General features: G+C 39.9%; 1 long non-coding RNA gene across 1 annotated transcript in view; it reads left to right on the top strand.

Moving 5' to 3' along the window:
- Positions 1-12,826, top strand: part of LOC144288571 (uncharacterized) — a 276,551-nt gene extending 263,725 nt beyond the window's left edge. Inside the window, exons 3-4 of the long non-coding RNA XR_013356554.1 lie at positions 9,860-9,925; positions 11,838-12,826. This is a non-coding gene — a long non-coding RNA (uncharacterized LOC144288571). The remainder of the gene's footprint in view (positions 1-9,859; positions 9,926-11,837) is intronic.
- Positions 12,827-13,388: the final 562 nt, after the last annotated feature.

Here is a 13,388-nt window from a genome sequence, read left to right as displayed (position 1 = left end):
CTGATATGATGAATCACATTGATTGTTTTACGGGTGTTGAACCAGCCTTGTGTCCCAGGGATAAATCCGACTTGGTCATGGTGAATAATTTTCTTAATGTACTGTTGGATCCTATTGGCCAGTATCTTGTTGAGAATTTTTGCATCCATGTTCATCAGGGATATTGGTCTGTAATTCTCCTTTTTGGCGGGGTCTTTGTCTGGCTTTGGAATTAAGGTGATGCTGGCTTCATAGAACGAATTTGGAAGTACTCCATCTCTTTCTATCTTTCCAAACAGCTTTAGGAGAATAGGTATGATTTCTTCTTTAAACGTTTGATAAAATTCTCCTGGGAAGCCATCTGGCCCTGGACTCTTGTGTCTTGGGAGGTTTTTGATGACTGCTTCAATTTCCTCCCTGGTTATTGGCCTGTTCAGGTTTTCTATTTCTTCCTGTTCCAGTTTTGGTAGTTTGTGGCTTTCCAGGAATGCGTCCATTTCTTCTAGATTGCCTAATTTATTGGCGTATAGCTGTTCATAATAGGTTTTTAAAATCGTTTGTATTTCCTTGGTGTTGGTAGTGATCTCTCCTTTCTCATTCATGATTTTATTAATTTGAGTCTTCTCTCTCTTCTTTTTAATAAGGCTGGCTAATGGTTTATCTATCTTATTAATTCTTTCAAAGAACCAACTCCTGGTTCTGTTGATCTGTTCCACAGTTCTTCTGGTCTCGATTTCGTTGAGTTCTGCTCGAATCTTTATTAGCTCCCTTCTTCTCTTGGGTGTAGGATCTATTTGCTGTTTTTTCTCTAGCTCCTTTATGTGTAAGGTTAGCTTTTGTATTTGAGTTCTTTCCAGTTTTTGAATGGATGCTTGTATTGCGATGTATTTCCCCCTTAGGACTGCTTTTGCTGCATCCCAAAGATTTTGAACGGTTGTATCTTCATTCTCATTAGTTTCCATGAATCTTTTTAATTCTTCCTTAATTTCCTGGTTGACCCTTTTATCTTTTAGCAGGATGGTCCTTAACCTCCATGTGTTTGAGGTCCTTCCAAACTTCTTGTTGTGATTTAGTTCTAATTTCAAGGCATTATGGTCCGAGAATATGCAGGGGACAATCCCAATCTTTTGGTATCGGTTCAGACCCGATTTGTGACCCAATATGTGGTCTATTCTGGAGAAAGTTCCATGTGCACTTGAGAAGAATGTGTATTCAGTTGAGTTTGGATGTAAAGTTCTGTAGATATCTGTGAAATCCATCTGGTCCAGTGTATCATTTAAAGCTCTCGTTTCTTTGGAGATGTTTTGCTTAGAAGACCTATCGAGTATAGAAAGAGCTAGATTGAAGTCACCAAGTATAAGTGTATTATTATCTAAGTATTTCTTCACTTTGGTTAATAATTGATTTATATATTTGGCAGCTCCCACATTTGGAGCATATATATTGAGGATTGTTAAGTCCTCTTGTTGAATAGATCCTTTAAGTATGATATAGTGTCCCTCTTCATCTCTCACTACAGTCTTTGGGGTAAATTTTAGTTTATCTGATATAAGGATGGCTACCCCTGCTTTCTTTTGAGGACCATTCGAATGGTAAATGTTTCTCCAACCTTTTATTTTCAGGCTGTAGGTGTCCTTCTGTCTAAAATGAGTCTCTTGTAGACAGCAAATAGATGGGTCCTGCTTTTTTATCCAGTCTGAAACCCTGCGCCTTTTGATGGGGTCATTAAGCCCGTTCACATTCAGAGTTACTATTGAGAGATATGAGTTTAGTGTCATCATGATATCTATTCAGTCTTTGTTTTTGTGGACTGTTCCACTGAACTTCTTCTTAAAGGGGAATTTTAAGAGGCCCCCTTAAAATTTCTTGCAGAGCTGGTTTGGAGGTCACATATTCTTTTAGTTGCTGCCTGTCTTGGAAGCTCTTTATCTCTCCTTCCATTTTGAATGAGAGCCTTGCTGGATAAAGTATTCTTGGTTGCATGTTCTTTTCATTTAGGACCCTGAATATATCCTGCCAGCCCTTTCTGGCCTGCCAGGTCTCTGTGGAGAGGTCTGCTGTTACCCTAATACTCCTCCCCATAAAAGTCAGGGATTTCTTGTCTCTTGCTGCTTTAAGGATCTTCTCCTTATCTTTGGAATTTGCAAGCTTCACAATTAAATGTCGAGGTGTTGAACGGTTTTTATTGATTTTAGGGGGGGATCTCTCTATTTCCTGGATCTGAATGCCTGTTTCCCTTCCCAGATTAGGAAAGTTTTCAGCTAGAATTTGTTCAAATACATATTCTGGCCCTCTGTCCCTTTCGGCGCCCTCGGGAACCCCAATTAAACGTAGGTTTTTCTTCCTCAGGCTGTCGTTTATTTCCCTTAATCTATCTTCATGGTCTTTTAATTGTTTGTCTCTTTTTTCCTCAGTTTCCCTCTTTGCTGTCAACTTGTCTTCTAGGTCACTCACTCGTTCTTCCACCTCGTTAACCCTCGTCGTTAGGACTTCTAGTTTGGATTGCATCTCATTCAATTGGTTTTTAATTTCTGCCTGATTAGCTCTAAATTCTGCAGTCATGAAGTCTCTTGAGTCCTTTATACTTTTTTCTAGAGCCACCAGTAGCTGTATAATAGTGCTTCTGAATTGGCTTTCTGACATTGAATTGTAATCCAGATTTTGTAACTCTGTGGGAGAGAGGACTGTTTCTGATTCTTTCTTTTGAGGTGAGGTTTTCCTTCTAGTCATTTTGCTCAGTGCAGAGTGGCCAAAAGCAAGTTGTATTGGGAAAAAGAGAAAAAGAGAGGAGAGAAAGAAGGAAAGAAAAGAGAAAGAGAAAAAAAAAGGGAAGAAAAAGAAAAAAAAAACGAAAAAAAAAAAAAAAGAAGAAAAAGAGAAAGAAAAAGAAAGGAGAAAAAAAGGGGGTGGGGGAAGGAAACAAATCAAAAAGCAAAACAAAACAAAACAAAACAAAACCAAAAAAAAAAAAAAAAAAAAAAAAGAACCACAGGGGAGTATCTTCTGATTCTGTGTACTTTAAGTCCCTTGGCTTCTCCTGGAAGTTGTCCGTCTAGCTGATCTTCTGGGGGAGGGGCCTGTTGTGCTGATTTTCAGGTGTTAGCAGTTGGGGGAGCTGCTGTGCCCCTGCCTGGTGCAGGGCTCAGTGGGGGTTGTTTACCCCGTGAGGCCGCAGGAGGAACAGCCCCAGTGGCGGGGCAGCTCTGGAAACCTGGATTCAGCTCCGGCAGGAACTCCGTCTGCAGGGCCTGGAGGCTCCGGGGCGGGGCCGCTGATGTGCTCAGCTGGGGCAGGAGCGTCCTTGCTGTCCTGGGCCCTCCCGGCCTCTGCCTGTCCTGGGGGAGGCGGGATCCTGGGCTGTGTCCCGGCGCCCTGTGCTCCGGAGCCTGCGCTGGTGGATTCGCGCTCCCGGGCCGCGCAACCGCCTCCGCGGAGCCGCCGCCCGAGCCCCTCCGAGCTGCTCCTGGAACCGCGCAGCCCCCTCCGCACGGAGCCTCTTCCTCTGCCCGAGCCCCTCCGAGCTGCTCCCGGGGCCCCGCAGCCCCCTCCGCGGAGCCGCCCCCGATCCCCTTCAGCTGCTCCGGGTCCCGCCGGGTCCCGCCGTGCGCGCTGCAGCCCTTAGGGAGCTCGGGGCACTCTCCTGGGCGCGCAGTTGCTCTGTTACTGTCCCCGGGAGCCCGAGGGCCTCCTCGCCCTCCTGGTCCTGCTGCAACTCCCCACGAGCCCCTTTCCGCCCGGGAAGGTCGGTGCAGCTCCTGCGTCTCCGGGACGGGGCTCTCCTGTCCTGGGGACACTCGCCCCGGCCTCAGCCCGGCTCCTCGCGGGCCCCTCCCCCTTGGAGGCCTTTGTTCCTTTATTCCTTTTTCCCCGTCTTCCTACCTTGATAGATGCGCGAACTCTTCTCACTGTAGCATTCCAGCTGGTCTCTCTTTAAATCTCAGGCCGAATTCATAGATTTTCAGGATAATTTGAAGGTTTTCTAGGTAGTTTGGTGGAGACAGGTGATTTGGGGACCCTACTCTTCCGCCATCTTGCCAGAATGCACCCCAACCTTAAAATATTAACTAAAAGAACTTGCCAGCAGTTTTGCTAATGCCAAATTCATGATAAAACCATTCCAAATTTACTTTAAAATCTACAAGCATTTCCTGAAATTATGAATTCATACTTTTAATAATACATTTATCATCAATACTAATGCTACTTGATTATTAACAAAATTATGCTCATTTTAGGGAAATATTTTTTATATAATTATAACTAGAATTGCTAACATGATAATCATGTAATCATCTAGGCTTATTATTAAACCCTAGAAATAATAGCATTATTATGTGAAAATAAATGTCATAAACCATCACTCAATCTGAAGCCACAAATACAAATCCATTCATTCACATTTTAGATAGAAACATAGTTGGATATATAATATCTTGCAGCTTTAGAGTTCAAGAGTTCTAATTTCTTCTTTACAAAGGTGGCTACATGGGGACTCCTGGGTGGCTCAGTGGTTGAGCATCTGCCTTTGTCTCAGGGCATGATTCCAGTCCTGGGATCGAGTCCCACATCAGGCTCCCTATATGGACTCTGCACCTCCCTGTGCCTGTGTCTCTGCTTCTCTCTCTCTCTGTATCTCATGAATAAATAGCTAAAATCATTAATAAAAGGAGGCTACATGTATGTTGAAGAAACAAGTAGTCTGAAAAAATTTATTGGACACTGATAAAGGCTCTAATAAAACACTGTATTTTCATTCTTACCTTACAAATGAAAAATTTAGGTAGCTAGAAATTAAAAGCTTTAGGTAGCCCAGAACATCCAAATTTACCCCACTAACCAGTGGCTATGCTAAGATACAAGTGTTCTTTCGGAGATTAGGAGTCTATATGAGCACTGAGAAGTATGAGCTTGGTCATTACCACCTTCTTGAGGCTTGCCCCTTAATTGTCAGTTAACTGTGACAATATTATTTTGAACAAAACCCCTTTAGGTAAAATGGTCATAATCTTGCCTATCTAATTAAAGACTTCCACCAAATTAATATAATCCTTATGTAATACAATACAATTCATTTACATTATCTTTTCTCTAAAAAATCCTAAGATATTCTAATATGGCTTTTTATACCAATATGATTCACATGACCTAGATAGAGTCTCATCTAAATCTGGTATCTGGTTTTTGTTTCAGTGTTTAATTCTGGGAATGAAACCTTTAAAAGCTAACTCTGAGGAATTGTTGGAATTTATCAATATAATGAAAGTGGGACTTAACCAGATCCAGTGATTTTTCTTTGTCCAAACACTCAACTTGATTATTTCTAGATTTTGATTCATCTATCCAACACATCTATTGAATGCTTGCAATGTGAAAAATGCTAGTGATAGTCTAATTGATAAGTTTCATTACTTAGAGAAGAGTAAAGTAATTATTTATTGAATGCCCTCTGTGTGCAAGGAACATTATATATATATTATCTGATTTAATTTGTATGAACAACTATAATGCAGGTATTATATCTCAGTTTTAAAAATAAGAAAACTGATGGGGTGCCTGGGTGGCTCAGTTGTATAAGCATCAGACTCTTGGTTTCAGCTCAGGTCATGATCTCAGGGTCATGGGATCAAGCCCTGAGTAAGGCTCCAGCAGAGCTCCAGGGCTCCAGGGCTCCAGGGCTCCAGGGCTCCAGAGCTCCGAGCTCAGCGTGGAGTCCCTTTACATTCTTTCTCTCACACTCTGCCCTTACCCACGCTCATGCTATCTTCACCTCTCTCTAAAATAAATAAATAAAGTCTTTAAAAAATAAGTAAAAATAAGAAAACTTTTAATCCCAGATGTTAACTTGTTTAAAGTCACAGAGCTAGTAGGAGGAATTTGTATCTGTGTCTAATATGCATTTACTTATTGAATATCTACTGAATGCTAAGTTTTATATTAAAAAGCTAAAAACACAATTAGCACTATTGAACTACACGTTTAAAAGTGGTTAAAATGGTTTAAAGTGTCAAATTGTATATTTACATATGTGCAGTATTTTGCATACTAATTATACCTTAATAAAGCTGTTTTTAAAAAGCTAAATGTAAAAACGTTAAAATGTCTTTTAAAAGTCCCTATATTTTACCTTGGTTCATATGTCTTATATATGGATATTTTAGGAACTCTTTTGATTTAGGAACTATTAGACTGTTTCAGAGGTAACAATAAACCAAAAATATCAAAGATGCAGCATGATGATAATTTTGTCTCTTAACTGTGGTCTCTTACTTTGCAGATGAATAAAAACACTGAGATTTTGGAGATGACTAAAAGATTTTAAGAATTAAGGAGATGGCATTGATTTATAAAGATGATAGAGAAGTTCTTGAAAAGAAGCAATCCATTAGGGATTGAAAGAATGAAAACAAAAAAGAGGATGGATGTTTTTTAACTGAGGTTAAAATAAATTACTCTCTAGGGGGAATGACATCACTTAGGTAAGATTACCCAAATGATTAAAGAGTTGAGAAATACCCCATTGAGAAAGGGCTAAACCATCTGAGATAGCTTAGTGTAAAAAGTGGAAACTATAAAATTATATATTAGTGAATAGTTTTGGGATTCATACAGGGTTATTATCTAAAAGGATTTTTTTGCCTTCATGACGTCTGGACATAAAGAATTCACTGATGATATAGCAAAGGGAGTTTTTTTGCTAAATGTGATGGAGGTTATTAAAAACCGAATAAATTTACCAAGCAATGTTGCAGGCTGTCTTCAAGGGAGACTGTTGCATACATACTTTTTCCAGCCATCTGGAATAGTTTCTATGTGATACTATAGGATACCATGTGATGGGAAATAAATCAGGGTACCCGTTAAGTACCCTTCCAGCTTTCTAATTTAAGGCTCAATATGAACTTTCGCTTTGCTTCCTTTTTCAGAATTCTGTGACTGATGAGTCGAGCAGTAGGGTGTAAGGTACCAGATTTAGATGAGACTGCCAGCACTGGTCTGGGCCTTTCCAGCTCGTGGTGCGGTCCATGGGCAGCAGCCCCAGCATCACCTGGGAGCTTCTTAGGTATGTGAGCCCTTGGGTCAGAATCTGTCCTTTAGAAGATTCCCAGGTGATGCATAAGTACATTGAGGTCTGAGAAGCACTGTTCCAGCCGTTGTGTCTGTCCCTAGCATAAACTGTCTTTGCCTTTTCCTAAGCAATTGTCTCTCCAAACTGTTTCAAAAGATAATATGGAAGAAATAAAAACATTCTCCTTTGACTCAAATGATGATAGTGATGGATATACATTGAGTTTTATTGTCCAGTTTCTATTGTATTTGGGAAGTTATTCTCCAGGGAATCAAAACAGGAGACTCAAAGTTGTCTTCCTCAAAGGCATTAAAGAAAAAAAATCGCTTGGCCATCAGACTTACCATAATAAAAAGGGACAATTTAACATTGTGAAGAAAATTGAGGTTTGGTATAATGGTTTCTAGTTCATAGAAAATGAAAAGCACTGTTTTGTCTCTCTCTTTGTTTCTGTCCTAGCCTCTGTCTTCTCTTTCTCCCTCCCTCCCTTCCTCTGTCCCCTCTCTCATTGTGTGTTGTGTGTCCATGTGTGCACAGATGTGTGTTTGTATAACCAAAAAGTCTGGGAAACTTGTGCTGTTTTAACTTCAGCATCCTGGCTTTGTTTGAATCAAGATGGAAAGCAAGCTCTTTGGTTTTGAAGAACAATAGAAATTAAATCCAAGAAGTAAAGCTTTGTGAAATATGGTGCAAATCAACCACAAACATTTCAAAGGGCTCCACTATTAAGACAGCATGGATGTGGAGGAAACAACTGAATAACATTCCAGACTAAAATTAAAATCAACTATGTAAGAGGGCCTGGACTTTCACAATGATTATCTGAATTTTGAGTTTTTGTGAGGAAGACTAAAGATGCCTGGATTTTATTTTTTTTTTCCATTGGCCTTCCCAAATTTATTTTGAAAAAGTATTTTAAGCATTGTAGTTCACAGCTCTTTATATGACCTCTGTAAAATAAAATTACTGTAGGTGACTTATACTCTGCTTTTTCCCCCTTTACTTGTTTCAATGCCCTTGTAAAGAGAGAAATTTAGGTTGAAGGGAAATGAAATAATTGATGGTAAGCATCATTCTAAAGACAGCACATAATAGAGCTTAAAATATGGAACATTTTCCCTAAACTAATTTAGAAAATGATTACCACTAGAGTGGCCAAGTTAACTCAAACTCATTTAGGCCAATTTGTTGTCTCTGAATGAAGCATGAACTCTGTAGAAGGGGAAGCCTGTTGTAATTTTGCAGTGTTTAAATTTTTCATTAAAATAGCTAAGGCTCTACTCTAAGCATCTCCGTTTCTAGAAGTGACCTTTCTTTTATCAGTTTATAAACTAACAGAGAAGAAATACCTCCCATATGATGCTGTACATTTGTCTTGTACTTCTGCAGTAATTAGTGAGGTTTGTGGATGAATTATGCCATTTAACATCTGTTATTAACTATAACCACATTTATTGCCTCATAACAATATCATTACAAGGAAAGCTGTGCAGATGAGAAGCATTTTTGTAAACCCTAATAAGTGTACAATGTGTGTGTAAATATTTACTTTTCCATAATTCTCTCACTGTTTAATTGTGACTCTGCATTCAGCCATTTTAATTAGGTTGAATTTCCAGCCGTTTAGCATTTAGATATTTAAGTGTAATGCTTTGTTGATGATTTTTTTTTCTTTTAATCTATACTACACGTTAAAGAAGCTCGGTCTGTGCAATCAGAGCTTTAAACAGGAATTAGGTGAAAAGAATGCTAGCAATGGGATCACAATCTATTCTGGGGCTCTTGGCTACTGTAGATTTCAGTGACTTGCCAAAGTATTTCTTTAAAATGATGATACCACTTGTCAAAATGGGAAAATATATGAAGCTTAACATTAGTATTTTTATGAGGAGCTCGAGTCACTTTTCTTACCTTACTTGCATCTTTAGGTATAAAGGAAACAGCTTAATTAGAAGGTGAAGTGGGGATGTAGCTTTAGGCACCTGGCTAGGGTGAAAATAGAAGCAAATTATGGGATGAAAGAGACCCTCATCTTTGAGCATTGGTAGTCCTGTTGGAGGAAGAAATGCTCAATTCCCTCCTTCAGTATCCAGAGAGGGCCCTCTGGGTTTGTAGTGCATACAGATGTACTTAGAGAGTGTGTGTTCTAGTCCTGGGATGTTGTACTTCTTAGGAGTAGAAATGTGAGTCGTTTGATGCATCCTGAACTACTCTCTGGTGGTGGTGGTAACATGGTGAAAGATGGTTAGGAGGCCAGGGTGGAGCAATGCATAATGGAGAAAACCTGATTCAGAGCAGGACATGTGTTCACATCCTTTGTGAGAACAGTAGCTGAAGCCCTCTGCCACCTGTGGAGAAAAACAGCAATAGCAATAAGACCTAACACATATATACCACTGATGACGTGTATGCCAAGCACTCTTTTAAGTGCCGTACATATATTTGTTCTCTTAATCCCCATGACATGAGGTGAGTTGTATCATCATTGCTATATGCATCATCAGCATCATCACCATTATCACCATCTTTCAGATGAGGAAAGGGGCACAGAAAGATTGAATGACTTATCCAAAGTCACAGAGCTAATAGGCCATAGAACCAAGATTCAAGCCCGGAGTATCTGGCTCCAGAGTCTGTGCTAATAAACACTGTTCTCTATTGCTTGCCCTGATGACTATGTGAATAACTCATATTCCTTCTTGAGTCATTGCCATGTGACACACCCTGCGTTAAAACTTTTTCATGTGTTAACTTACTAGATCCTCATAAAAATACTGCAAGATCAAGATGGGTATGGTTTTGTTCATTTTCCAGGTATGAGGACTCCAGTGAGTGAGTAGGAGAACCAGTTCTTGGACTGTGGCCGGAGTCTACCTGCAGGTTGGCTTTAATGGCAACAAGACTTAGTCCACAAATCTTTCTTTGGGGAATGTGGTCCCACATATGGGAAGCTATTGCAGCAGTAAGTACAGGAGAGGAGAAACTGGAGTGGAAGCTTGCTGGGCACACTGTAGATGGTATCACAGGCCTAGGAAGCCACAAGACAGGGCCTGGAAACATACTGCTATGTGGACAACTGTCCAGGGGAGTATAATGGAATCTCCCAAGTACTTCCAGAGGACAGAAGGAACTTGAGGAAGGACCAGATTATGCTGATTACAATGATAGAATTTGGATCCAGCAATTTAGATCTGGTTTTAGTTGTTTTCACAATTAGTAACCACATGTCTTGATTTGTAACCTTTCAAATTCTGGGAAAATACTTCTAACAGTTACATTGTTGGGTCATTTGTAATATTACCACCCTTACCCCACCCCAAATTCTTATGCAGTGAAAACCAGACCCAGTATTTGGTAATGAGGCCAGGGAAGGAAAAAAGGAGGTGGCCAGGAAACCAGATTGCGACTAAGCACTATAAAGTAAGAGTAGAGAACAATCTAGTTGACCTTTTCCCAGACCCTTGGAGCAAGAGTGAGTAGCTGAAGTTATGGACAAAACCACTTCTGTGGTTAAAACTGCTGCAGCTCTTGGGAGAATCTCAACAGGCAAGAATGAAAGTTTTATTCTTTTGGTAGAGAGTCTGAGCACTTTGAACCAAGAGGCAGCTGGGGAGTTGACACAAACAGAAGAATATATTCTTGATGGGTAGAAGAGGAAGGAGGTCATTGCAAGGCAATGATTGCCAGGATGGCAAGAAGGGGGCTTCTCAGTGGAAACAAAGTTTGGGAGTAGTCTCCAAGTTTAGTTCATTGGTCTATTGAATTCTTCACAATGCAACATAAAATAGTTTCAGATGCTCTCTGGGTCTGGAGCTCAAGTTTGGATCACTGTTAACAGTATTGTGAGTCCTTGGGGGCCTTTAGAGGGGAAGATGCAAAAAGGAAAGGACTTATAGTAATAATATGTAGATCTTCAACAACCATTTGGATAATGGAGCAAAGGAAGAAGAAAAAAAGGTCAGCAATAATTGCACATTTATATGCTTAAAAGAAAACTCAGGAGAGGGAGCTTATGTTGGCAAAGAGACATCATGTTCTGATTTGTATATGGTAAATTTAATGGGTCTCACATTGTGTGATTTTTCTCCCCCAGGGAAAAGCCTATCTATGTGGGCTTTTCCATTCAGTTTGATATCATCGTGCTGATGTTCTGACTGTAAACATCAGGGAATAAGATTGCTGTCACCTGGGCCAACCAAAAACTGATTACCAGAAATAAGCATTGTTCAGTCTGATGCCTGACTTCAGACAGTAGCCTCTTATCCACAGTATCTTTAAGGGCTTCTTTTGTGAATAGTGAAAATTCAAGGCCAATCTGTAAAATTAGCTTCTATTACCACATCAAAGTTGTACTTTCATTAAATTAGAAGGCATGAAAACTGTCTCCTGCCAAGATCTCAGTTCTTAAGAGAAAAATTCAAACCTTCCAATATTTCCTCATTCTTCCAGGTCATCAAAAATCATTAATATCAACTCCATGACCCCATATCCTCTTCTAAGCAGATACTGTCTTAACAGGCCTCCTCGGCCATTACTAGTACCGATGCTTATATTTATTGGTCTATTAAAATATTAGGTTGATGCTTGTGCATTGTCTCTAGACCCACATAGCATCATCGAGCAGAAGGAATCTAACAAGAGTGGTGAGTAATGTCCCAGTTTTAAAAATCAGAATCCCCAAGTTCAATTGAGATACAATGGCCCCACAAGACTACTTGTAGGTAGCATAACCAGGACTGAAATTGGTTTTCTGATCCCTAGACTGATGATTTTTTCACTTTTCCACTTTCAGATCCAACTCCAAAGCTCAAGAACCATTGAAACTGTAAAGACAAAGGCAATCTTGTACCTCTCTGCAAGAAGATACGCAATTCCCAAATTAACTCAGATATAATGTAGGAAGACTTCCACTTATCCTCGAGGTGAGGAAGTTTTTACACTTCACCCGGAGAGATTGAAAAACACTAGACTTCACTAACAGCTCTTCATAACTTCTACACAAATCATGTGAGCCTGTTTCTAAGAATACTTGTATCTAACAGTCACACTTGATTTCCTCCTCTCATAAGTAGAGAGGCTTTCTTTGGTAATCCTCAAATCACTTTGCTTCCCACTCTTAGAAGTCATGAGCAGGGCATTTATGGCCCCCATGACATAACTTACAGTTGAGAGCCACAGGGCAGCGATATGGTACTTCCCAGTCTCATGAACACTTTCCTTGGTTCTGGGGATGTCATTGACCTGACAATCTCACTTAAGAATAGCTCACCATCTTAATTTAACCTCCTTCTTCTTGCTTAGTTATGACAACCTGAGGCAACAACAAATTCTAGGGACTTGCCAGTAAGATGATTTTTATAAAGACGTGTTGTTCCTGATAATTGTTACAGTCGGCTAAATTAAATGAGACCCATTACCGATGTATTGACACCCTGAGTACTCCTAATAGTGGAGCCAGAAAAATGAATGATCTTGCAAATGGTCCCTCTTTCCTAGTAGGTAAGAATATAAAAATAAATATGTTTTTCCCAATAGTTAATTTTTTTGTTCCTCTGGAGATCAGTGTCCGCTTACATTTACTTACCTAAAGAGATCAAGGCTAGGAATTTTCTAGAGGCAAGTCATATACTTTGATTCATAAACTTCTGAGAAAAGCTTGAACATTTGACACATTGAAGGTAAACTCAAAGGCTACTGAGAAATCTTACCTTGACTGAGCCATATAATGGGAAATCTATTGGCTCTGACAGACACATGCTCAAGTGTATTCCAAAGCTGAAAATGTGGGCATGTTATTCTCTTTCTAAGAACTTTCCACATCTTAATATCATCTACAGAGTAAAACAACCTGCATAGCATCATTTTAATAATCTGGGCTCTACCCACCAATCTGTTTACCTGCATCTCTTGTCATTGCCTTTCCTCAACCTCCTGTATCTAACCATTTCTAATTCTCTGACTACCCTAAACCACATAGGCTTCTCTGTGTCTTGTGTTATGCTTGCCACCTGGAATGACCTTCTCTTCCTCTTGGTCAACTGGAAAACACTTACTCTTGTTTCTAAATGCATCTCAAGTGACACCTGCTTTGTTTAGTTTCCCTGTCTTTTCCAAGTCATGTAGATTTCTGCTCTATGCTCCAAGGGACAGCTCTACCCTTGTCACCATCATCATCATCATCCTGCATTGGGTTTATCTCTTTCCTGGCTGTCTGCATACTAAAATGCAATCCCCCTGAAGAGCAAATATGATGTGGGAGAGCAAATGATTGCATTTTGCTACCAAAATGCTTTACTCTATATACAGACTCAGAGGTGGGAGAGTTTAAGTAGTAAATGAATCT

Source organism: Canis aureus, chromosome 1 (genome assembly GCF_053574225.1).
Source record: "Canis aureus isolate CA01 chromosome 1, VMU_Caureus_v.1.0, whole genome shotgun sequence".
NCBI lineage: Eukaryota > Metazoa > Chordata > Mammalia > Carnivora > Canidae > Canis > Canis aureus.
This window is presented reverse-complemented; position numbering and strand designations above follow the sequence as displayed.